The following is a 26,331-nucleotide window of genomic DNA, read 5'->3' on the forward strand; positions in this document are numbered from 1 at the left end:
GTAAATGTGGTTTACAGGTAAAGTAGGGAAGCAAAGGATGCTTCCTAGGAGGAAAGCGATGCCCACAATAGTTTGAGTATAACCCCTCAGTTGGTTTTGCAAAATATCCAAACGGGACTTACTAATACAGCTTTCCTCAGTGCCTATGCATCCAGATTTCCATTGTATTAGTTTATCTTGGACGCTGAAAAAATTTGAATTCATCTGCTGTCAAGCCTTGCTTCAGATCAAACTGTTTCCCCCCCCCCCGGATAGGAATAAGTTTGATTTGTGCTTTTCTCTTAGGTTGGAATCAATCATCCTGCTCTGATTTGAATGACCGTTTTACCCCTCTAAAGGTTCGCATTAACAGGCATTCCTGGGATGTTTTCTTGATTGGGTTCAAGGCATTGTGTGTTCCCATCTGTCCTGGCTGATTATGAACCAGCTCTGCCAGCTAATGTTGGCTGGGAAAAGTCTTCTTTCATGTATCGGTCCAAAGTGGGCCCTGAGAATAGAAATCGCTATTTCTACCACAAACATTTCCAAACCCGTTGTGATTGTGACACGGAGGTCCTGGCTGGGAGCGCTGCTGTCCTTTTGTGCCTGCTCATGGGATGGATGAACAGTGCAACCATGCAGCGAGTGCTGGTGGTTGTGGTGCCATGGGTGGTCTGTCCCAGAGAGCTTAAACTCTAAAAGACAAGACAAGAGGAGCTGAGAAAGAGATGAAGAAGGATCCCCAAGGGCTTGGAATCTGTGGTGTAACCAGAAGCGATGCTGAGCGAAGGCTCTGGGTTTCCTCCAAAGACCTGCATGGGCCAGCATAGGCACTGGGCTGCTTGGGTTATCTGCTCGGACCAAACCTTCAGGTGTTTGCCCATATGGTTCCTACAGGGAAGTTGTATCACCATGATGTGAATGGCTTCTGCTGATATTTTCTTCCCCTTTTTGAAAATGTTGTTCACCTTTTCATTGAAGTCCTGGATATTCCTTCCGCTTCATACAATACTTAGATTTTGGGTTGGGGATGGGCAAGCGTATGCCTTTGAGCCTAGTCAGGCATATCGCTTCCAATACCCCTCCTCAGTGACTGTGGCCCCTGGGTATTTCAAAGGGAATGGGCTTGTTTCCATTGCACAAAGCTTTGGGGGGGAGGTGTTGCTGCCGCCGAGGGATCCTGCATGCCTGTGCGACTGTCTGAATTAAACCAGGACTTTTACCATGAGAGAGCAAGATGTGTACAGATGCTTTGTCCTCGATCTGGCGCAGGTTCAACCTGGGTTGCCACGATCCTGCTGGCTGCTTTTATCTTTGCAGGGCTGTTTGGTGAAAGCGGGGCAGTGGTGTTTGCTGTTCAGCAGCACGCCCCGAGCACGGACGGTCCTCGGGCTCGCGAGGTAAAGCACAGACAAAGCAACGCCTTTGATGAACAGGAGCTGGCTGTAAACATCTTGAAACAAGTTTCCAGTGGAGAGTTTTTAACTTCCCCAGCCCCTTCTCTAATCCCTTGTTACAGGAGCTTTTGGGGTGAGATGTCTGAAGTTGCATGGGAGACATGCATGTAATACCACTGATTAGCTCACACAATTGCGGGGGCTAAAGCCTGATGCTACCAAACAACGCGCTCTTGTTCCCTCTCTTTACAGAGCGATGCTGCCGTAACATCTTATACTTCCCCACGACGTGGAGCCTGAAGTGAGTGAGTGTGGGCTGGGATGGAGCCGGGACGCCATCCGGGGCAGGGATGCAGATATTGGTGGAGTGTTATTACAGGTGCCTAATTGTGCTTCTCTGAAGGCGGGGTGCTTTGCCGCATGCTTTGCTATGCCTTGGAGAACCTTCCTGAACAGGGTGACCCGACGAGCCAAACCTTCCTCCTGCAGCCGTCGCTGAAATTCCAGGGTGAATGGAATAGGGGGGAGAGTAACAGTTGATCCTGTCTGCCTTCAAGAGCATGCATGTGCTTTTCCTGCTCCTAGGGACCTCTGAGAGGCTCCGGTTACAGTCTGGAGAGGACACTTTTGGGATGCCTCAGGAAAATGCCACCTTCTTGGCTTGGTGCTGAAGACAGGCATATGAAAGCACAGCATGATGAAGGCAAGGCCACGAGCAGCAGGCACGTGGCAGGAGCTCCACATCCGATCCCCGCGTGAAGGATGCTCCCAGCACTTCTTGTTGGCACCCCCCCACTGCCAGCCAGCCTGCAGTCATGTGAAGGTCAGGCGAAAATAATAGCTCTTTTTGCAAGGCTGATTAAATGAAAGCAAGGGGTAGGGAGGAGAAGGGAAGACAAATGGTTGTGGTTTGCCAAAAAGCCTACATCTGACACCTACAGATTGCTAACGGGGGCAGGCAGAGGCAGCGGTGGCTAATGAAAAGACCCCTTACTCTTCGCAGCCGTTTCACGTGTGTAGACTTAAAAAGCCTCCCTCGCCGCCCCGCTGCTCTGCAGCTCCAGTCAAGGTGGGTGTGGAGCTTGGACATTTTTCAAATTTTGCGTTTCTGGCCCCGCCGAGGCTGCCCTGGCTCACCACGATGTCACCGCGCGGGAATGCGCTTCCCCTGCGCTGGGACATCTCTGGCCAACACCAGATACCCTTCCTTCCTGCCTGCTCCCATGGTGGGGATTATTGCTTTTGGCTTCTCCTGGCTTTGAAAGGCATCCAAAGAGCTCAGCTCTCGCAAGCTGAGAGCGGAGACAGAAAGCCTCTCCCCGCCTCACCTGTTTGTGGTTATTCAGCTCCCTCCCTTCACGCTTTGGCACAATAATGGCCTGAAAGTAAAACAAGAGGCAAGTTCTCCCCCCGGCTCAAAGCGCTGAATGAAACCCAGCCAGCGGGGCCTATTGAGACAGCATCGAGACAAATGTCAACTTTAACACAAAGAGGCTTAAATGACTGACACAGAAAGGAATAATCTCGGATCTGTTTTCCAGGCTGCTCCCCAGCATAGTTGTGCTGCAGACGGAGACAATTTTCAGTTCCCCAGGGAGATTGTATAGCCAAAAAAAGATACTTGGTGGTGATATGCTGTAAGACTAGGTCATGAGAATGGATGTTTGGAATAATGACAGAATTCACTATAGGCAAACTAAATTAAGAGAGTGTCTTGAGAAACATATGGGGAGGAAATTGCCACTGAAGCCCTGCAAAGTGTAGCTTTATTTCTCATTGTGCTGGGCTCTCCCAAAGGCCTCTATGAAACAGGACAGGGGGTTATAGGAGTCATTTTGTGGCAACTCTCTGAAACGGTTGCCTCTTTGTTTGCAGAGAGGGGAGGCTGTTATGGCTATTTGCCTCTGAATTTTCTGGGAAAGTAAAAGTAATTAAGGCTCATAATGGTATTGAAATGAAAATACAGCCACCTTCTCCCCAGAAGTGAGAAGCAAATAATGTCCCAGTTGGTGTCTTCTCAACCTTGCTCAGACCTTAGCAGCGAAGCGGGCTGAAGCGCGGGTGCTGCCCTGCATTTGCCAGTGCCAGGCACCGAGAGCATCCCTGCCTGTCTCTGTGCTGCATTTGTCCGTGCCAGGCACCGAGAGCATCCTTGCCGCTCCCGCAGCACCTCCCAAAGCAGCCACCGGTCCAGCCGTGCCTGGCTGCAAAGAGCAGCCCATAGCAGCCCCTTTGGGGCACGTGCCTGGGGCCCTGGGGCCTTGCCGGAGGCTCCACGCAGGGTGGGTTTCTCCCTGGGGTGTCAGAGGGAGCTGAGGAGCTCCCCAGGAGGCCCTGAGGAGTCCGAGTTGTGCAGGATTAATGAACCCTTGGTCCTTTCATTAGGATTAATGAAGCCTCAGTCCAAGGGGGTCCTCCCCAGGACCTCCATTCCCGCAGGACTCACCCCAAAGTGTATTTACCTTTTGCAATTATCTCTTAATTCAAAGCTGTCTGGTAACAGCTGGAAGACCCAGGAAGGGTCGCTGTACCTGTGTGGCCAGTGGCCCCATGGTGCTTTTTGGGTGGCAAATGGCTGAGCAGGGACTCGGGACCACGACCATCGGCTTCCAGCAGGGAGAAGGGTCCCGGCTCGGGGCCAGGTGCCCTCGCCTCGTGCAAAGCTGGGGCACTTCTTGTGCGTTTCTTACTTGTATTCCTCTGGCGAAGAGACTGCGGGACTGTAGCAAGGAGCTTTGAAACTCATGAAACAGCAAACAGCTGGAGTATAACAGGGTAGCATTTAGCAGGAAAAAATCAGCCTGGAGAAACTCAAGATGAACAACTGAATAAGAGGGGAAACTAGGGGGTTTTGCATGCTTTATTTATAGTCGTACACATATACAGGTAACATGCCTGAGAAGAAATGAAAGTATGTCACAAATCCAGAGCAGTGTTTGCCCAGAGCGTGGCGCAGGAAAGATAGGAGGATGCTCTGCGTAGCCAGCACCGGTTAGCCTGGCATCTGTCCTGTGCTAAGTAATGGCAAACGTGGTCCCAGATTCAATTAGTAAAGAATTAAAGGATTGAGATTCAATTAATGTGGAGCTTTATGGAAATAATCCTTTTTTCCAAAGAAACCTGCTTTCATTCCTTGCCTCCCCAGGATCTGTAAATCAAGGTGACAGTGAGGCATGACACATTTTGAAAGATGTTTAGCTTAATATTTCAGGAGGTACCAGTGGTGGGACATGGCAAAGTGTTTAAGAACAAGCTAAACGAGCAGCCTTAAAGAGGAGCTTAATGGTGGTCTACTGCACTAGCTTCCCTGGGTCTGGAAGAGAAGAGCCATAGTTCAAAAAAGTATTACTGTTTCTGTTTTGTTTTGTTTTTTAATTTTTCCTCAAAAGACCTTTCAGAGTTGGAAGGGTTTGGGGCTTGGTCCGCTGGGAATTAAAACATATAAAAATATATACATTCTTTTTGTAAAGTGTTGGCACTTCAACTGCCACTGAGCCCGAGATCTTTGGGGAAGGCTCTGCCTTCTCCTGGGTGGTTTGGGGAGCGGGGCTGGGGGGGTGAGACAATGCGCTAACCCCAGGTTTTCTGCCTGCGCTTAAAAGGATTTGCCCTTGCCGTTAGCTCTGATGCGGTGTGGAAAAGGAAAGGGACAGGGAAGCTCAGAGGAGCTGACAGAGGCAGAAAAAGGGTGTGAAATTCTTACTATCTGGTGTGTCTCCTTTGATGTGTCACACAGAGATTGTGCAGGCGCTCAGACGGGAAGGGGTTAATGCGTTTCTCAGTAACCATTGAAATGGGGGCTGTTATGGTCTATTTAGGCAATGATCTGTTACAATATCAATGGCATTTTCGATGGCAGTGTCTCCTATTCTTCTATTGAAATCACAATAGCTTTGGAAGTTCATGGCCACGGCAGGCTGAGGGACAGATTTCTGTTCATTTTTCTTTGTTGTGAAGATTTTTTTCTTTTTTTTTTTTTAAAGTAAATTAACTCACACAAATGCGAAAGAAGCATCAAGTGTGTGACCTTTAGACAAAAGCTTCAGATTTGTCATTCTCTCTCCTTAACTTATGCCTCCGCCCTCAGCAATGCCCCAATACAATATATAGCCCAGCTTGGGCTACCTGGCCACAAATAGCTGGGCAAGGCTGGAGTGACAACGTGAAATCTCCATTTCTATGCTGTTGTCAGCTTCTAACACTTAGGGAAAAAAGTCAAAGTTGGGGAGAGGTTTTAGCTGTCTGCCTCCCATGCATTTAGATATAAAGGGAGCCTCCCAGCTCGGCCCCTCTCTGCTTCTTTAGAAACCAGGGGCTAATGCAGTCCCCAGGACTGTCTGGAGAGGTTACTCGCCCAGCCTTCACTTTGATGATTGATGACAGTGGAGAAACTAATGATATTTTATTCACCTGTCAAAAAAATTACTTGCCCTGGGCAAGGCAAGGCTAGCACAGCAGAATTTCAATGCTGCCCTTTTTAAAAAAATGCAGTTATCCTATTTCCCCTAAATATTATCTCAAAGGGAAAAGTGCTGTCCTGCCGAGGCCATTGCTCTGGGACACTGGCAAGGGGAATCTCTCCCACCTACAAAGTGCCTTGAACTTTGCATTGGGAGTGTGAAACGGGCATTGCAAGTGCATTCCCAGGGGGTCCCGTTACCTCTGCCCCTCGCTGCGTACGGGCAAGCAAAAACCACCAGGGCCTGTGGAGGTTTTGAAGTATCTTTGCCAAAGAAGGCAAAGTATCTTTAGATCAAGAGAGCCCCCAATAACTGGCTGTGCCTTAAATATTGTGAGTTTCAATCTCCACCACAGAAAACTTCCTTGTGTTTTATCCCACTTGGGTGATTTATTTTTACTGCATACATTTATATTTCTTGTTTCCATGTTATTACTATCATCTCTTTCTTGTCAAGGAGTGAACTAAATGTTACCTGCTCCTGCAGCTGCCTGTTATAGATGGCTCCTCCTAGACCTGATAAATTACATGCAATTGTTAGCAAAACCATTAGTTACCCTGCTTTCTCTTAGGTATAGCTGGCTGTGAAGCTACGTCTATCTGCACCAGCCAAGACGCCCCATCCGAGCCTGTCTTATGGTTCAAAGTGAGTAAAATAGGTTGGAAATGAGTCAAGTGAAGTCAGAGTCGTGGGAGCTGTGAAGGCCTTTTTTTTGTGCACCCTTTACCAGCAGACCAGATTGCTCTGCTAGATGTTACTCCGTGCTGTATCACCAGTCAGAAAGGAAACGTGCACCAGAGCCCAGCTCTTCCTCCAGCTTCCCCGTGCTGCAAACAGGTTCCATGGGGTGGGATGGTTATGAGCTGACCACCGACGAGTGCCAGATGAAACGGGGCTTTTTGAGGCGCACTGAGCAAAACATTGCCTCCCGGGGAGGTACATCGAGAGCTGACCGTGCTGGCAGCAGGAGAGCAGACCTTGCCTCCCCTGCTGCTGCAGGTTGCCCATCAGAATCTCCCTGCGCCTGCGGCGGTTTCCCGTTAGACAGAAATGGCAACAGCACAAAGTCATCCCGCTTAGGGTGCCGTTGTGTTTGCTGGGGGACATTCCTGTGGCAGAGTGCTCCCGGCTGTCTCTTGGCACGTGCTCCTGAGCCTTTAATCATTCGCAGCGTTGGCAAAATGTTTCCTTGAGGAGACAATTGATAAAGCGGATGAAAAGGGATCTAAATTCCTAGGCAAGCTCAAGCTTTGAAAAGCTGGATTCCCGCAGCACGGCTTAAAGTGCAGACGTATGAAAAGTAAACATTTCATCTTAATGCCAGTGCAGGTAGAGCTGTTCAAATGGGATGCAAACTGCTCTCAGCAGCCAAACTAATCTGAAGTACCATTAAAATTCATAACAAAGAAATCCACGGTGCAAAAAATGGCTTCTTTCAACCTGTTTCTGAGCTTGCTGTGTCGGGGTGCTGCTGTGGCCCCCACAGGCAAGATGAGGCCCCCCCCCGCATGCTGAGAGCAGGACCTAGAGGGCCAGAGTGCCCCTGCGCTTGTGCTGGGGGGGCTTCTCCGCCACTTCCCAGGATGACATTTTGAGCTATGCAGGGCAAAGCAGACCTGCAACCTGGTCCCAGTGTGACAAGGTCTCTGAATGAGTTCAGATACAGTGAGGAAATGGAGTTACGGTGTTCCTTACCTGCTCGATGTGAGAGCAAAAGGCAATACATAGTGCCACCCCCTCCAGCAAGGGCCGCTGCTGATGCTCCAGTGTGTGCTGGGTTGGTGCACAAGGGATGTTGGCGAGTGGCGATGCTCACTGGTTGCAGGAGAGCCCTTCAGGTGACTTTGCAAGACTGTACTTCTGCAGGAGCTGTGATTAGAGTGAGAGGTGAAATTGAGGGCTTGGGTGAGGTTTGAATATTACCATTATTTTTTTTTAGCTTGGCTGATTTTTTTTCTTTTTTTTTTAAATTAGATAACGTGACTGCCACTTTGAGTTCAGGGTCTGGTTACAAGGACTTACCTCTATTTCACACCAAGAAATTTGTCCTGACATTAATCAATGCGGGTTATAAAAGAAAAGAAAAAAGAGAAACTTAAAGCGTTTGCAATGTGAAGGCTCCAGTAATTTCAGCCCCTTCTCTTCCACCTCTATGGAGAATACCAAAAAAGAAATGTTGTTTTTGACATCTCCAGTGCAATTATGGAGATAGAAATGAAACTTATGGAAATGAAAGTCGCTGCACCTCAGGGATGCCAGACTTTGAGCACGGAGCCTCCCCAGAAAGTGTGCAAGCTCCCTCTCTTGAAAATCTCACTTGACTTTTTAAAATTCTGCCCTGGTGTGATAATTACTGTGTTGCTGTTATTGCTCCCTGTAAAATCACAATGCCATGATTTATTTTCGCTATTTCCATAGAAAATGCTGACATTTCAGCAGAAATTTGAGAATCCAACTCTTTTGCTTCAGAAGAGCAGTGGCAACACTGCAGGCAAGCAAGAGCTTGGACGTGTCCTCCCCTTGCGCTGGGAATTCCCATGAGATAAGGTGCTGGGGTGTTGGAAACGGCTCGCTTCACTTTCCAGAAGTTTGGGTTTTCAGCAAGAAACATATATATTTTTTCTCCACAGAAGACAGACCCTTCTCATGGGGTACAGCTGCAGCAGACCCACCTGCAATGCTGTATCTGCCTTACCAGGGGGGCTGATGGACATTATAGCACTTCCAGCTCTGACCTGTGAAAGTTTCTTCTAGGTGTGTGGTGGTGGACACCACCAAACCTTCTTATGAATGAAAAGCACCGCGAGATGCACATTGCCTTCATAACGGCCTTGATATTTTTAATGCTTTTCCAAAGGAGATGGGATTTTGTAATCTTCTTCATAACCTGTGGAAAATGCGTTGAGTGAAGACTGGTTTATTGAGCAAGTAACCTGCCCCACACTTCTGGGGAGAGTCGCTAAAATACCAGGCGGATTTGCAGGGCTGTGGGTTTGCCGGTACACCTCCCCGAGCTATTACTTTACATTGCCACTAAGTGGCAGTCAAGTAAAAAATATAGTAAAATGAAACTTTCCTGAATAAGTATTTCATCTGATGTCAATGCAAGGCGCAGGAGCAAAAAGAAAATTTCTAAGCCCTTGTTCCTGAGCTCGTCAATGCCCCGCGCTTTACCCCGGGAAATTAAACCTCAGGAGGAGACAGCAGTAGCAGAGATTGCAGGAATACATAAAGGTTTTTCTTAGGAACAGCCGAGTGTGCAGATGGATGCGTTGGGGACGGATGAACAGTTCAGCCAACTCCTGCCTCCTGATTTGGCCAGTGTGCTATTCAACATTTTAAAAAATCAGCCAAAATAGATTTGGGGCATCAATAAGTGGCAAAAAGGTGTGTGCGGCTGGAATAAAGGCAGGGAATCAGGCTGGCAATGTTCCCTACTCACAGTAACTACAAATGATGCAATCCGCAAGCAAAACTAAGATTCCCCACGTAGTGAGCCCCTGGGTAACATTTGGCTCTGATGCATTATTAACCATTTTAATTTTTAAGTGGTTTGAAAGATACTCAGGTAAAACCTCCTGAAAGCAAGGCAGAACTAGGTCAGACACAGAGTACGTTGGCTCTAATTAGCAACCGTGCAGATTTTTTAACCTTTTGTGAAATTTAGGGACCTCCGGTACCTCCCCTGTTCTGCTCTGGAGCCAAGGCAGAGATGACCTCTTCAGGGAGAAATGGTAATTGGAAGTGTCAGTTATCTGAAACTTTTATCAGAAAAGACAGGATCCTGGGCACTGTGCCAAGGTCCTTATGTTTCGAATATTTTAAAATATTTGAAGAAAGTAGCATGCATGGCATAAATTTTAATGTTGAAAGTACTCCTGAGATAACTTTATTTTTCAAGTGTAAAGCAAATAGTAGAGAGGGAAGATAACCATTACAAAGTCATATAAAAATGCCAGGGGAGGGTCTGTCTCAGCCACCAGCAAAATCTGATGGTGTGTGTGGACCTGCTGAATTTCGACGAAGGCCAGCCCAAATTCGGTGTTGCAATTGCTGGTTCTGCATATAGTTTTTCTGACCCACACTTAAATTGCGCTTACAGGTGCACCGTCAGTCTTGAAGCCAAGGAGGCAGCACCCAGTTGTCCCCAGTGCGTGGGTCCTGGAGACTTCCAGGAGATGTTGCAGTGGGGATGACAGCAGTGTGGATGGAAGATGTTTGGGATACAGCGGCGCTGCCCATGCTAGGCCTATGGTGAGCCAGAGCAGCAAGCTCAGATAGGTGTGGGGTGGGTTGTGATCTTCCCTCGGGCAGGATTTCTTGGGGTGGTCCTAAGCATCCCCCCACCTGCTGTGATTTCCCCCCCTTCCCAGAGCATCCCTGTGTGGAAAGTCCCCTGGGGAGGTGGCAGCACCAGCCATGCTCTGCTTTGCCCTGGGATCTGTGCTGATCCAGAGCATTTCTGAGGCTTGTTTTCCCTCGTGTTTTCCCCACACAGGGCTGATCTCGCTCCCTTGGATGTCTCACCACCTCCGGATGCTGGCACACACACAGTACACTCACAGCGGGAGGTAACCCCCGGCTCTGTGCTCGCTGGTGGAGCTTAAACACTCTTTGCAGGATCGATATTCATTCAGCGGGCTCCCTCACACCTTCCTCCCCTTCTCGACACTGCCCCTTGTTTCGCTGGTGTAGGTTACACATGGGGCCGGGGCTCTGCAAGGGCACTGTCCCTGTATGAGCTAATTACTACAAGCAGCCAAAAAGGGGCCCGGCATTTCAAACTCTACCCAGGCTGCTATTTCCTACCATTTTTTCAAAAGGTCACACCAAGAGACCATGTTTTCAGCTTTGAGCCCATCTGTTTCCAATGCCACCATTATTTAATCTTCGGAGGGGCGGGGGGGGGGGAAATTAACCTTGCTTCAAAAAGTTATATTTTTGGAAAGCCTAAATAATGCAATGCAAAAGCTTGGCTGAACATCTAAGATGTGCCCAGGCATACGAGCCGAGCTCCCCCGGAGGGGGTCAGAAAGCCGTGAGATTTCGAGTGTTGTTTTGTCCAGAAGATGAATGTTTCCAGCACAAACTTGTGCCGCTTCCAGGCTGCCGGGGTGCAGCGGCAGTGCCTGTGGGATAGTCTCGGCACGGGTTTAGCCGGGGACTGGGACAGGTTGCCCAGCTCGTCCAGGCGCAGTTGTTGGTACCCGCTCCTCAGGGTGATGATGGTGGGACGCGGGGGGTGGCTCAGCGGAGGGTCCCTGTGCATGAGGCAGTTTGCGCTACCATGAGCCCTGAGTTCAAAGCGCTGGGCGGCCGTGGGAGCATTATCTGCGCTTTGCAGATGGGATGCTGCAGCGTGGCCGGAGCCAAGCGCTGGATGCGGGCCGCGTGGTGCTGGCAGGGGACTCCTTGCAGTGTGCTGCTGGGGAGCCCGTCCTGGCAAGATACCTTCTGCTGGAGCTGCTTTTCGTCAAAACCTGGTGTGTGTTTTCTTTATGGAGCGGCAGGGCCCATTCCGGGTGGTGCTCCTGAGCCCCTTTGCTTTCCTAAGGGCTTTTTCTCTCACCTTGGGTCTAAGTTTGCAGCAGCCTTTCCTATTTTTGAGCAAAAACACCGTAGCACAGATTAATCTGTTTATTTCTGCCTGCTTCTTTTCATGTGCTGATTTAGACATCGGGTTTCCTTTGTAGTTTATCTCAGCCTCCCATCTGGATTCACTCAGATGCTGGGTACCATTCCCCATCAGTGTCACACCACGAAATAGCCATGAGCTGCAGACAGTGTTAGCTCTGTGGAGGGGACCTGCAGGCACCCAGGGAAGTGCAGAACAAGAATTGTCTGAGATGTGCTTTTGGAGTTGACGGCATCCCATTTCTGACCAGTTGTGCACCCAGGATTTACAGAGGAGAGTGGAGCTGTCTCAGAGTCATTTGTCTCCAGCCTGTGACATCCCCTTAGACCTCGTTTCTTTCCTGAAAGCACTCTGGGAGCGATGTCCTGACTCCCAGCTCTGTTCCTGCACCGTCAGGTTCCCTTTGATTTGTTGAATGTGTTTGTTTCATTAGAAATCAAATGCTCGGCAAATAGCAAATTAGCCCGTGTTTGAATTTCTTCTGCTTCCTACCTGGTGACTCTGCCACCGGTTACAAACTCAGATTATCAAATGCTTTTTCCTTAACCAACATCTCGGTAGAAATTAGATACATCTGAGCAAAAAAACTCTGTTCCAAGGGTGGCACAATATATTTCTGACTGTTTTAACCTTGTCAGTGAAGTACCAAAATGGATTGGCTGTTGGAAAGCCTACGGCACTATTCTTTGTTGCTGAGCACAGAAGGGGAAATTACCTTCCACTCTTAAATCTGCAACTTCTGCCTTTTGCATGATGATGAAATATTGCAAGATATTCCTTTAAACTCTGAGGTATTAAGGATCCCTTTTACCAATAGAGGGAGAGACATCTAACTTTAAATGTGTGATTACCCCTTTATCTTCAAAGGGAGAGAGCTGTAGCTGGAAGTTTGGCATGTCCCGAGGTCCCTTGCTGAAACAGAGCCTGACAACAGAAGAAATACAAGGAGCTGAAATTTGCCATTACCGGTGCTAAGACTTTGCTTTAAGCAGGTGGAGAAGTGAGTGCACACAGGGATTGGTGCTGAGGTTCCTTTCCAGACACCAGCTCAGGGACACTCGCCGTTAACAGAGAGTAAAGTATGCAGGGTCAGATCCTCCGCTGGAAAGATCTGAGGTGTTCTGCTGACCCTGTTGGGTCTGCACTGATGTGTATCCAAGAAGGTCTGGCCTTGAAGGCTTCTAGGGGTCTTTCATGAAAGTAGCACCTGCTGTTTCTTGTCAGGTTTTTTCTGAACCTGAGAAACATCAGCTTGTCTTTGCACCTTCATATTTATTTTCAGTGCACGTCTTGCAGCTAAATGGCACTAAATGTTGTGCTGTTACTTCATGCAATTGGATTGATTTATATGGGGTTGCAGTGGTCTCATTAGGAGCAAGATTTGTTGCTTCTGTTAATACTCAGGGTTAACTTTTGTGCATGTGTGTAAGATAATAACGAGAAAATGTTGATAGGGAAGAATGACTTCTATAAACACAAACATATCGGAGAACTCTGGGAGATCATGTCAGTCGGCAGCTATAGCTGATCAATCACACCGGGCAGAGCATTACCTTGCTGAGGATGGTCCACGTTGCCCCAGCAACACAACCCCTTACGCCGTACATGTGCTCAGAGGTTTACTGGTGCACTAGGACATGACAGGGCTGAGGAATGGTGAGTATTCATCTGCATCTAATTGTGCTGACAGCACAAGGCCAAGCAGCTCATGCCCAGCAAATGAGATCTGAGCAAATATACCATAATGCATGCATGGGCTTCAGCTGACTTCTTACTCCCACAAGAGTGTATAAATATGAGTGGTTTGGGTACCACTGGAGTCCCAAGGCCAGCTCTAATCCATCTGACTTCTGGCCTTGCTCACATATCCCCACGCTGCAGGATAGGCAGTAGGGAGAGGAATGTATGATGGTGTGTCGGCATCTATTTTGGGGAACTATGGCTATGATTTAGGGCAGAGAGTTACTTTGTAATTCACAGCTCTAGAACTGGGTCAATTAACAGAAGTTTACTTCTAGATGCTTTTAGTGTGAAGGATGTTGTCGACTTGCTTGTGCTCCTCCCATACGGCCTTTGTTTTTGCTTTTTCAAGTTTGATTTACAGATTTCCTTTCTCATTAAAAGTGGTGGTGATATTAAGCCCAGGAATCCTTGATGGATTTCAGATTGAATACTGTGAGTCTCGTGTTAATGCAGGCTAGCTGCATATAAAGAAGGAAATCCATTAAGCATGTGGTGTGCATCATAAATATTCCATAACACAAAAGTGTTAATGTAACGATAAGAAAAGAAAAGCAAAGGTGTAGGAGTCAGGAACTGCTGAGTGCTGAAAGCCCACTCTGAACATCTCTAACTTCTGCATTAACAGCCCTTTAGGTTATAAAGGCCATGCTGGACTCCTCATTGAGCACTACGAGCAGTGCAGCTTTATTATTATTTTTTTCTCTAATGAGACTTTGAAATCTCACGCAAGTTTTGCATAACCAGCCAAGTTTGAGTGAAATAGTTTATCAAATGTAACACTGAAAACCAAGTGATTGCGATGTAACCAGTAATGACTTCAGTGAAGCTGTGCCCACTACTGACCGTACATTTGTCCTTTGATGTACAGTTGGGTAATTGAAGCTCCTGTTTATCGAATATTAACCCAGAATGAGGCACTGTGCCCTGGAACCACATAAAGTACATGGGAAGCCATGGTGTAACACGGCAAAGTCTGTGCCTCCAAGTCTGCTTCATATGTTTGCAGTGAGACCATTACAAAGTATAGGTAATTATGAGAGTTACATTAGAAATCAATCCAGTGCATCTGCCTCAGAGTATAAAAACACTGAACCAAGCATGCAGAGCGTTCAGAGCAAATACAAAGAAATGCAGCGTATCACCGAGGTGTGGAAGCCGTTCTGCCAGCTACAGAGACAAATGTTCTGGCTGGATTTTAATAGGCGCATTCATTACTTGTGCAGCTATGCACGCCGAGGCAAGGACGGAGCAAACCCAGCCCAACAAACACACGCTCACAGAGAGCCCTGCGGTACCCAGGCACATTCGTAAGGCACAGCCTGCAAACCTCCCCCATCGCCAGTGCTTACCGCTCCCCGTATCGCCCGGCAGAAGCGATGCCGTGTTCTCCACCTTGTGCACTGGCTTTTCTGGCTTTTTTTCCCCCAGGTGATGTATAGTGCACTGTTTTCCAGGCATTTTCCTGCTGTGGATTACTCTTAGCAGAGAGGCTGGCTCCTGTTGCTCCCTCCCTCCCTCCTGCACAGTCTTGCAATGTACACCATCGCCCCGCTGCTCCCAGCAGCGCACTGTTACAGCACTCACTCACTGTTAGCAAAGCAAGGAGGCTTTTGTGGTTATTTCCAAAATCTGTAATGGTGGAGGGGAGTGAGGAGGTATGACCAACCCTTTGGCAAGCAGGTCCTGCCTGTTGAGGTGTTTCTCAAGCTGCCGAGCACCATACACAGGGTAATTTGGCCAGCCAGGGGGCTGGTGGCACAGATTGAGCGGCTGGCTGCGAGACTCACAGTTTTTATCAGTTTGCTTTCAACTCCCGAGTCTGAGCAGCACAAGAGGTGGGCTCTGGGCTGGGGTGTGCGGGAGTCACTCAAAGCTTCCCCAGGTTTCCCAGCAGCGATGCTGCTCGGCGCCAGGGAGAGATGTTGCAGCTTAACACCTGGCAGCTGCTACACGCACGGTGTGAGCAGCAGCGCCTCGACGGAGATATGCTGGTAGGGATGCTCTGACCAGTCCGCTGTCTCAGACGACTCTGTGCAGCCAGCAGAGCCCAGCACGGCAGCAGGACGGCACCGCTCGCCTCCAGGACTTGGCTGTTTGTCCATCCCACCTGCGACTGCCCTGCCTGAACCCTGCGCCAGGGAGGCATGCTGGATACAGCTCGTGCGAGAGCCCAGCTGGGCAGACAGTTTCCATCTTGTAGGGTGAGCGTGCAGCTCACAGCACTGCTACGCAGGTGACGGTACCTCCCCTGGTGTCATCAAAGTACCGGGATAAGAAAAGCTGTGAAGCCAAAAGAGCGTGGGCCTTAATACGAGTCAGGACTGAGCTGGCTGCTAGCTGCTAGCCCGAGTTCAGCATTTGCTGCTGCTGTCGCTGGTGCTAACTAGGCTGTGCTGACATCCTCTGGTGACACAGTTATTCTGCTGGGGAGGCAGGACTCAGCCGCCGGAGCCGGGAGCTTGGGCTGGAGCGCACCCCTTTTAGCACGGGGCGTATCTTTTCTGTAATTTGCGCTTGGGTTTGTTTCTGGAGAGCCCCTGCAGCACCTTGGGGCTGTCGCGCTTTGCAGGATGAGAGCGTTGCTGTGTGGGAATGCCGGCAAGGCAGACCTGCCTCCTCCGCACTGCAGGGCCAGGGCTCCCTGCAGACAGCTGACAGCAGCAGCAGACACGCTGCGGGCGAGGGAGCTGGGGTCTCGCCTTGTCTCAGGGCTCCGAACTATTAACACGATGTGTCCGGGCTATTCCGGTTGTCTTCAGAGCCCCTGCCAGATCGCATCTCGAGACTGACTATCCAAAATTATCTAATGCATTTTGTTGTCCCATCTAAAAATCAGAGCTGCCACTATTGCTCACTATTTTCATCCTGAAGCAGCACCCAGACTGACTGAAGCCTTTGAAGCCCAAGCCTCTTCGAGACCAAAGCTGTGTTGATTATTCTCAAGCTGGATGGCAAGGACTGGAGGCGGGGCGGGGGGAGTGGGGAGCATCCTTCCATCCTTCCATGTGTCAGTATCTGTCCTGGGCCTCTCCGATCACCCAAATAGAGTGTCATGGATTTTTGCAGGCAGTGATCTGACTGTTGGACAGGAGCAGGGCTCTCCGCAGTGTGCACTACAAAGTATTTTCAATTTGGTTTCAAATCCAAGGTGGTGGCTCTTGAGAGCCAGATGTTTGAACTGCTGTTTCACTTGGTTGAATGAACTACTGACACCAGGTTGGTTTGGAGGAGACCGTGAAGGATCATGTCATGTTATGCTATAGATGATCTGAAACCCCAAATCAGCTAAGAGGTCTGACAGCAAGCCAGTGATAACTGGCCTTACAGTTCCGTAGGCTGCGTGTGGTGTGGTGGGCTGGCTGTCTCCGTCTGTTTCAGCATCCCTGGGCGCCCTGATGGAGCTGCAGGGAAGTTTGCTGAGGAGCTCGTGTGCTTAGCATCAGGATCTGTTGAAACATAAATCTGATTAGAGGAAGAGTGAGGGGCTGTAAGTGGTATGGCTGGTTGTGGACTGATTCTGCCTGGACAGGCTGCCTACATATAGGGATGGATAGTGTTTTATGGACATTGTCTCACATGTACATAGGAGGCACATGAAGTTTACCTTGACCTTGCTGGGGAGAGACCCTTCGCAGAAGATGTCATTGAATCAGGCACAAGCAGCTGGCCTTTCAGTCGCTTACACAGAGATATGCAACCTTTCTCCTTTAGTTTTTTTCTCCAATAAATATTTATTTCTGTTCACAAGGCAAGCAAAACCTGTTTTCCCCTGCTTTTCATTTTGTTGCCATCTATCTCTGGCTTTTGATGGTGCTCACGCTTGCTGGACTTGGGACTTTCTTATTTTCAAATGTCTTGAGGCTATTGAGCACCACACGATGAAAGATGACCTTTCCCTCAGGGATGCCTAGAGCACCATGTCCTTTGCTGAGGCATGTAAGGCTCGCAGGGCTGTCTCTCGCTTTCGTGCTTGCTATTGTGCGAGGGGCAGGAGGGCAGATGCTGGGGAACAGCATGAGCTCTGGCTGCGGCAGGGGCAGAGCAGCAGTAAGAGTGAGCTGGTTTATGAGACTCTTTGAGCCCTGCCTGTGAAACCAGCTAGTTTCTAAAATGTCTTTGTAGAGTGTAAAGAAATTCTGTACAGCGAGCTAAAATGGCCAGATGTCCTGCACTTGCGAGAGAAATGTAGCTTCAGTACAGATCTAACAAGATGCTGTGCAATGTGACGGATAGATATGATACACAAAATGTGACATGTTTCTTTGAAAATAACGTTAGAAATCCTTGGCTTATTCTTGGTTTATTGGTATGAAACAAAAGAAAAGAATATAAATCCATCTATTGCAGAAAGTGTTCCAACAAAAAAATACGGGAGCTTTTGCCACATGTTGTTTCTACGTAACCGACATTTTCTTTCCCAGAAGCTTTTGGTGTCTTGGTCTTCATTCTGTGCCCAAATTAGGCATAAGAGATCTCGTCAGATGTTGCCTTAAAGTAATTGAGTAGTAGAGGAAGAGCAAGGTTAAAACAGGGAAGAGGCAAATGTACAAATGGTCTGTCAACTTTGCAGAGCACAAGCTGCTAATTTGCAGTAGATCACCCTGTGAATTAGCAAAGCAGCAGGAATGGGAATGCTCCAGTCCAGCTTGCTAAAAGCAAGCCAGTGGCGAGGCTCATCATATTTGTCTCTTCCTCTGACCCATTTAGATTCCTTCCTCTTAAAGGACGTTTCTCCAAATGACAGTGTTTAACTAATGCAGAATTCCTATGTCTGAAGGACAGTCTGTGATCCAGTCCATTGACTCCTGATTTCATTTAAACTGCAATTCATTATTTTCTTCCTGTGCTCATTCAAGAACCCATTGTTCATTACTCTTTCATCACTCTATGATTGGAACAATTTGTATCTGTCGTTCATACATTGGCCAGATAATGAAATAATCATTTGTGCATCTACACAGTATTTTACATTTATTTTTCACAGTGTAATTCACTTCATAGGGTCATTTTATCATTCTGGAACAAATTGTGATCTTGTTTAAGCATTTGCTAGTTGGTAACAGTCTGCAACTGCCAATGTCAGGACACATGTCTGAATATCGCTGTCCGCAGACAGAACAGCGGTAAAATAATTGCTGATCCTCCAGCTAAAAAAACAGCCCATCTTCTAGGAGGAAGGATTCTGCTGGCCATGGTCTTGATCCAAAGTACACTGATGTTATTGAGCAAAGTCCTGCAGTCTTTCCCAGGGCTTGGGTCAGCCTTTCAGAGAGAGACATAATAAGAAGGGATAAGATTACCTTAATAAAAATGAAACTAGATGATAATGCACCCAGAGCACAATTATGGTGCTATTCAAATGAGCTCCTATTCTCAAGGAGGTCAGCAAGGTTATGATTTCTAGAGGGGTCAAGAGATTAGGAGAATAAACTAATTATTCTGACATCAAATAGATAGAAAGGTGATTGCTGATTGGTTAATTCATTTTTCTTCTGTGAATCTATTTCTGTTCAATTAATTAAAATGACACATATGTTATACTCTCCAAATATCACACACATTATTATGTAAAGGTTGAGTTAGTCATTATGTTGGAAAAGGTCAGGGCTTGAATTTAATGCTGGAGGGAGATACTGTCTTCCATTCACTCGTCTTAATTACCATCCAGTTCCTGTCCTACCCGCTGATGGGATCTCGGCTATGGTTTTCAAAGGACTTGCCACACAAAGTGTTTTGGGCATCCCTCCAAGAGCTTCTCCAGCAAAAGCGGGATTAAATCAAATAATGCAGTCTTTAAATCCATTGCTTTGGCACGGAGGCTGAGCTGTATCAGTGGCAGGATGTGTAATTCTTCTGTCTTCTACCTATCTCAAGGTATCGCTGGGGGCCTCTAGGAGAGATGAAGACTCATTTGTGTTGGAGACTTTGCATGAACAGCTCTGGGAGATGTTTGGTCGGCCGAGGTGTGCATGCACAGAGCAGACCAGTGGTAGAAGAAGACCAGAGGAGCTGAGGAGGAGAGAAGAGCAGAGGAGAGAAGAATGTGGAGGAGTGGGTGACTGTGCAAGGGTGACTTTGCTTCAGCCTCAGACACACTGACCTCAGTATCTTACCTGATCAGCCCCATGCTCCTAGGCAGGTCTGATGCACACAAGCATCTGAGGCGCTTTATGGTAGTGAAGCTCTACAGGGCAATATAAGAGCAGAGATTTCTGCTACTGGTCAGCAGGTGAGTGTCAGTGATGAGTGTACCACAAAAACTAGCTGTTCTTGCTGTTAAACCTGGAGTGTCTTCTCACAGTGGTGGCTGGGCTTAGAAATAACCTCAAAATAGCCGGAAACCTTTGCACATGGCCACCTCTAGCAGTGCAGACAGAAGAGAAGAAAAGAATGTCAGCAACGGTAGGTTTGGTGTGAGTATGGACAAGGCATGGAGACTGGTGTTCGCACCTTGCCCTGGGAATGACTCCCCATTTCAAGTTCCTTGCAAAGGTTATGCTCTTGGTGCATCTGCTATATGGATATGTGGAGTTTGGTCTTCAGGGCCATCACTCCAGGACACTCCTCTACTGATGGGCTCTTCCCCCCGGAAACACCAAATCTTCTAGAGATGGTGACGATCAGATGGATATTTACTGGCCTTGTAAAACAGCCACAGAATATTCTGGGTTACTATCAAGTAACGAGTTTAAACATTTTCTTATGCTGCTTGGAACAGGAGTGACTGAGGGGACACATGTGGCCATGGGCTTTGCCAGAGTCTATAAACATAAATCCGTTGTCACGTTTGTAATTTTAATACCTTATGTGAGACATTTTACACTTATTTTAATGGCCTAGAAATATTGGGTTTTGTAAATATATTAATTCTTCTTAGTTATGCTCCATTAACTGGGGTTTAGTCAACGTGCATGTAGACTGTATCAGCCATTTTAATAGAACAAGAAGGGGAAGAAATGCTATAAGACATGAGCTGGCATCAGATTTATCTGGAAAGAGAAAATATCGGCAGAAACAAACTGTCGCAGGATGTTAAAAAATCTCCTGCTTCTTAGAGGAGATACAATTGGGTAACGATCCATGGAAACATGAACATTTCAGATTGCATATCTTCTATTCAAATTTATGACCAGCTGTCAGAGCGCTGGTGCCCCTCACTCCACGAGAGGGATTGCTCTTTGCCAAACCGTAATGAGCAGATTATGGGTGGCGCTAGAAAAAGTATGGGACTCTTTGAGAAATTGCAGAGCATCGTATTAACTTCTCTCTGATGTTAGCAATTTCCCATCATATTGTATTACCAATCACTGTCACTAATATACCATGAAATTCAGATGTATAATGTAGTGTACAACTCAACCTCTCATTTCAAAGGTTTGTTACCCATAATCCTGCATGAGTCATTAGTAATGTCACTGAACAGAGTAAAACTCATTCACTTCTTACAGTGTTTCCCCTGCTGGCAAATAACTGACATATTACACGTGGGCACAATGCTTAATTCTCCAGAGAGCTTTGATTGCGGCATCGTGAAATGTGTGCCTCTTTAATGGGCAATCAGGTCTACGCGCAGCCCTTGACTATCCCTAGTCTAGCATGCCCTGCCGGATGGCTGAACAGCTGGGTACTCTGATAAAGCATCTAGTTTGTTTTCTTTAAATTATTTATCTATTGAAGTGTTGTTTGTGGTGTTTTAAAGGCAATATCATGCCAAAAGGTAAAAATACACCCACTAAAAATGGAAAAACTTAAGGGTAGGCTCAAAATTTGGAAAATAACTTAGATTTTTTTTTTTTTAGGACTTGGTCTCTCTTGCAAAGGTCACTTAAAGGCTTGTGGCCCAAGGTTGGGAACCAAGGTAAGCATCGAGGTCCCTCAGGAAGCAGCAGCACAGGGGCAGGAGTGAGGCACACTGCTATCCATCTGGAAATGAGGCATGGATGAAACCCAGTTGTTGCTGGAAATGCTCTCTTAGTTTTAAAGTGCAAGGAGGAGCCCTCAGGGCAGGCTCAGCAGAAGGTTTCACAAGGAAAGTCTCTTCCTCCAAGAGGAAAACGGATGGCTTTAGGGAGTCTCAACCTACTTGTTGGGTTGTGGTATTCCACAAATGGCTTTATTGAACTTCACCATGGTGATGTTGGGCCAGTTCTCCCATCTGGGGAGGTCATCTTGAACCATGAGCCTGTTCCCAGAGTGACATCCCCCCTGTGCAGCCATGCATTTGCAGTTTTGTTGGTGAACTAGCTGTCCTGCCAGCAGAAAGATGGGCTACAGGACAGGGCTGTGTTTGTTGGTGAGCTGCAGATAATCCCTTTGAGAGTGTAGATTTGTGGTAAATTTTAATTTAGCTTCCATTTCCTCATTTTGCTCATGTGAAAGTTAAAGGGGATGGTGTCAAGAGCCTTCCTGAGCCAAGATGTATCACATCTACCACTCCCCTTTGCCTCCATGCTAATTATCCTGACAAATTGGTTTGCCGTGATTTGCCTGGGAAATCTGTTGGTCGTTTCCCACCTTCTTATTGTCAGACTACACACGTAGTGTTCAGTTGTTTGACCCGGTCTTTTTGCAGGCGATGGTTTGTCTGGCAGGTCTGTGCCTCCCAAGGTGCCTCCTGCATGGCCCTTGGGCATCATCCTCCGTGGAAACTTGGAGAGTTGGTGTTTCTGGGTGAACTTCAGAGCCTGCACCTTTAGCAGCAGCAAAGGTGGGTATGGTAACAGCACAACGTGCTGGTGGGTTAGACCTGGTGGTGGTCACTCATGGAGGAGACTGCTCTGGATCTGCAGCCTGTGTCTCTGAATGTCAAGGTCGTGCTTCCTTCTGATTCACCCTGTTTCACAGTTTACATAGAATATCTGGAAATACCACTCTGTTTCTGACTCCTGGATTAGAAATACATTAACAGATTGCCTATTTATTCAGTTCCTTGTTTAAATTAAATAATTCTTTTTATATATTTTATTTTTAGTCCTTAATGTAAGCTTTTTCTTTTTTTTTTTTCCACCATTCTTTTATCAAGTCCAAGATCAGGTCAACAGCTTTTCGGCTGGCAGGTCAATCTGTTCATGAAGGCACTGACAGGTTGACGCTGCAGCGTGTTTGAGGCATTTAAAGAGAAAAACCCCCACATTTAAAGTAGCAGGTGAAATACACTGCAGGCTGAGTAGCAGGGTGGCAGTGGGTCTGTAAGATCACCCAGCAAGGCATGGCTGTAGCTTCTTAGTTTTGCCTCACCTGGGCTGTGTGGAGATGACGTTGCAGCTGTAATCCCAGCTCACATGTCTGACAAAGCTGCAATCATTAATGCTGAAGACAGTGAGGTTCATTGTCGATTCTCCCAGCAATAGTGTGACAGGCCCAGTGGTTCCTGCATCGTCAATTCAAGTACTTAGCCTGCCATTCCCAATTTATTTCATGAAGTGTCTGCAGTCTCCACGTTTGCTAATGTCATGATGGTGATGTATCTATTCTTGTCCCTGAAAGGATGCAAAAGAGGGACATTAGAGCTAGCACAGCTCTGTTAAATACCTTGTTGGCAGGGCATATCAGAAATGCAATTGGTTTTTGCAACACAACTTGCTAAAAATCATATTTCATGGAATACATGATTATTAGGAGTGATGCTTGTGACAGTAACATACATGGCATTTTAGCTGTTGCTCTATATGATCTGGCTGAGCGATGGTTTATGATCTGATTGGCACACCAATATTTTTGCCTATAGAAATAACCAGACAGCTATACTCAAACTGCAATTAAAAATGCGATCCAAGCTGTTACTAGTTTAAATCAGGCTAAAGACATACCAATCCGGGAATGATAAACCATCAGTGACACTATCAGTAACCTACAGTAAATTAACTTTTGCAGCCTGGCCTGGGCTGAGTGTCACGGTGCAGAAATGTGTTATCTGGCAAAGGCTGTGATCCCACATCTGGGTGTTATGTGATACAGAGAGCTAGTCAGAAACTTTCAGCAAAACAATTTCTCATCAGAAAATATTAGTTTATCCAGCCCAAAACTTTTGGCAGAGAATACTAGGTCCAGCAAAGCACAAGGGTATGGCATTCACCAGCGATGGCTTTATTATCTGAACCTTATTTTCTGAAGCCCCACGTGAGTGCTGAGACTTCCGAGACCCAGGCTGTGCTGGCTGGCTCTCTCTCAATCCCCAGTTCATCAGGATTCAATTTTGACACTTTTGAAGTTTCAGATCTATTTCTGGCCGCCTCTACCAGTGTACCCCTGCTTGGTGTTTAAATGGCAGGAGGAATAGCAAGGAAGCCTTCACTTCAAATCCCAGTTCAGCTCAGCACTTCTGTAAATTTGAGAATTTGCATAAAAACACCGAGTCTCTACTGCGGTTGCTAAATTGGGCTTTAGGAGAAAATGATTTTAAAAAACCTCATGAGTGGAACGGAGGGATATCTGCATGCCTACATATATCTGACATCTACATGCCTGCTTTTTTGGTAACATTTTCTGATCTAAAGCCCAGAGTGGCTCAAAGGTGTTCAGGTAAGCCAGATGTTTAAAGCCTTGTCCAAATGCAGCTGCTGAGCTATGAGAAAGTAAAACTTGAACTATGCCTAATTTTTAGTCATTTGTATTTATTGAGTCACAGTGGGGTCCAGGTCTCATTCTGCCCTCTGACGATTATATCTGCTCATTAGAAAGAGGCGCTGGGGCTGGTAGATATGGGTGAGACCCCGAGGCTGGGATTTCTTTGGAGGTTGGAAGCTAGCAAGGCAAGTGGTGCCTTGGCTGAGCGCACGGGGCTTTTGCAGAAGAGAGCGAACTTAGCTGCAGCTTGAGAGCTCATCAGCACAAACGAGGGAGCTGTTTCCTCTCCCAACATGTTTTTCAACTGTGGCACTCATTGCCGCAGGAGGCTGTGGTGGCCAAAAGCTTAAATGGTGCAAAAAACCCAATTAGATGAGTTCATGGCAGAGCGGTGCGGCAAGGGCTATTACACACCAGAAGACCGCGTCTGGCTCAGAAAGTCTCTAAGCCTGGATCACTGGGGACCATCAAAGCACCCCGGGCAATTATCATTGTGCATTTGTCCTGTTCTTAATCTTTTCTGTAAACATCTGCAACTACTTGGTGTTAGAGACAAGGTACCGGGCTAGAGAGACATCTCATTTGAGCCAGCCTGGCCATTCTCATAAAGTAGAAGGACATGACTTGTTTTCATCTCTCAGACAGCACTTGAAGATGTGAAGTCTGTACGATCTCTTGGGTAAGTGATGTGAGTTCTCAGTGTCTCTCAGAGCTGTTTCTGTTACAAAGAGCCTCAGCTCTCTGTTAGGAGACAGTCCTGAGGAGGCTGGCAGTCATTCCTGTGTCCTGCTGGAGAACATCGTGTCTGTGCTGAGGTCTGTATTGGTTCAAGTTAGTTAGGAGTTGAAGGAAAAAAAAAAGAAGATATAAAAAAAGCAGAGGGTGATTTGGCAATTCCAGTGTCAGCAGGAGCTGATCCCAGCAGTTCAACATAATCACTGAAAGCAGAGAAAATCCAGGAGATTTCACTGGAACTGAGCAAGAGCTTGACAGCTGGCAAATGCTAATGTAAGTAGGCAACTGGGAGCGAGGGGTGGAGGGAGGGTGGTGTCATTTAGCATCGCTTATAGAAGTGCCATTTACGTCTGAAGAGAGCCTGTAGAAAATGTGCCCCTTTTTCCTCAGCCTCCCTCCTCTGTCGCACATGTCTGCCTGCCCAGTCCTGCCGTGCTGGTGGGCGTTTCGGCGCTTGCAGAGTCTCATCTAATGCAAAGCATCTCCAGAGCAGCCTCGGTTCACCCAGCGTGAGGAAACCTGCCTCCTCCGCTGCTGTCTGGAGTGTCAGCACAGAGATGCTTACAGTGCAGCAGGAGCATCCTCCTGCTTTTGCTGAACCGCTGGTTTCTGCCCTGGGGATGGGGAAGAGAAAAGGTGGCTGATGCAGGGCTGGCACCGAGCAGAGCTGCGTGTCCAGCCTCAACACACCACCATATTTTTTGTCATGTGAATCTCTGCTCAAATAGCCTGTTTCTTTCAGTGGAATGAAGGCTGGTAACATCGGTGAATGGCTGCTGTGCTTTGTGTGCTGGCAGTTTCCCTGTTTCTCACCAGTTACTGGGTTCTCTGGACACTCAGCATCCAATTTCATTTCTGTCTTACTGCCACTCCAGACTTCTGGCAGGACTTCATCACCAAACGTAGCCAAATCTTTTTTTGGATAGCAGCAAACGTGCCCATTTTTCTTGTATTAGAGGTAAAGTTCTTTCACGAACACCAAACCCAAAGCGATATTGCAGCGGCAAGTAGGTGCCAAGCATCCATGCTGTGCTGCAGACAAGATCTACCCCACATCGGTCCAAGACTGCATCAGAGTAGTGTGCACAGTATTTAGGCTGTCAGTACACCAGCAATAACATCCTCTGCACCTAGCAACATTTCTCTGGCTATTGTCCCTCTCTGTACAATTAACTATTTAACATTTGACAGCTCAGAAAAGCTTGATTGTGCTCCAGCAATGGTCTATGAGCCCGTTCCACAACCTAATGCTCCGAAATAGCTCCCTGGCCTCCATTTCCAGCAGCCTTGTCCAGCACGTGAAATAAAGAGCTGAAGCAATTGGACCATATTCACATTCTAACATCAAAATTGATTTTTTCTGCATCTAAATAATAATTCTGTTGTTTCAGGATAAGCTTTTTTGGCCTTAGAGCTCTTGCTTTGATATTTTCTTTCGCAAATGCCCGATCACATTAAATATCCGTGCTGGACGCTGTGCTTTCCTAAAGGAAAAAAAAATCAGCAAGCGACACGTGAAGGTTGTAACTGCAAACCACAATCCTTTCTCATTTCCTGAATGGCATTGTGCTATTCAGAATTTCAGAGGTATCGTTTCCTATCATAGACCATATGTAGCATGGGATACACTCCAGTAATTCTCCGTAGAGGCTTAATATTGAACAGTTAAATGTAATGTTAAAGAATCAGATTTACAGGAGAGTGTTTTGCTTTGTTGACCATGTTAATAATAAATTTCTGCAGGAAGATAACATCTGGGTTTCTGTAATCCAGCCTGCTTTTGTGCAGGTTATTTCTGGTTTCCTCTGAAATGTTT

Source organism: Aquila chrysaetos, chromosome 21 (assembly GCF_900496995.4).
Source record: "Aquila chrysaetos chrysaetos chromosome 21, bAquChr1.4, whole genome shotgun sequence".
Taxonomy (NCBI): domain Eukaryota; kingdom Metazoa; phylum Chordata; class Aves; order Accipitriformes; family Accipitridae; genus Aquila; species Aquila chrysaetos.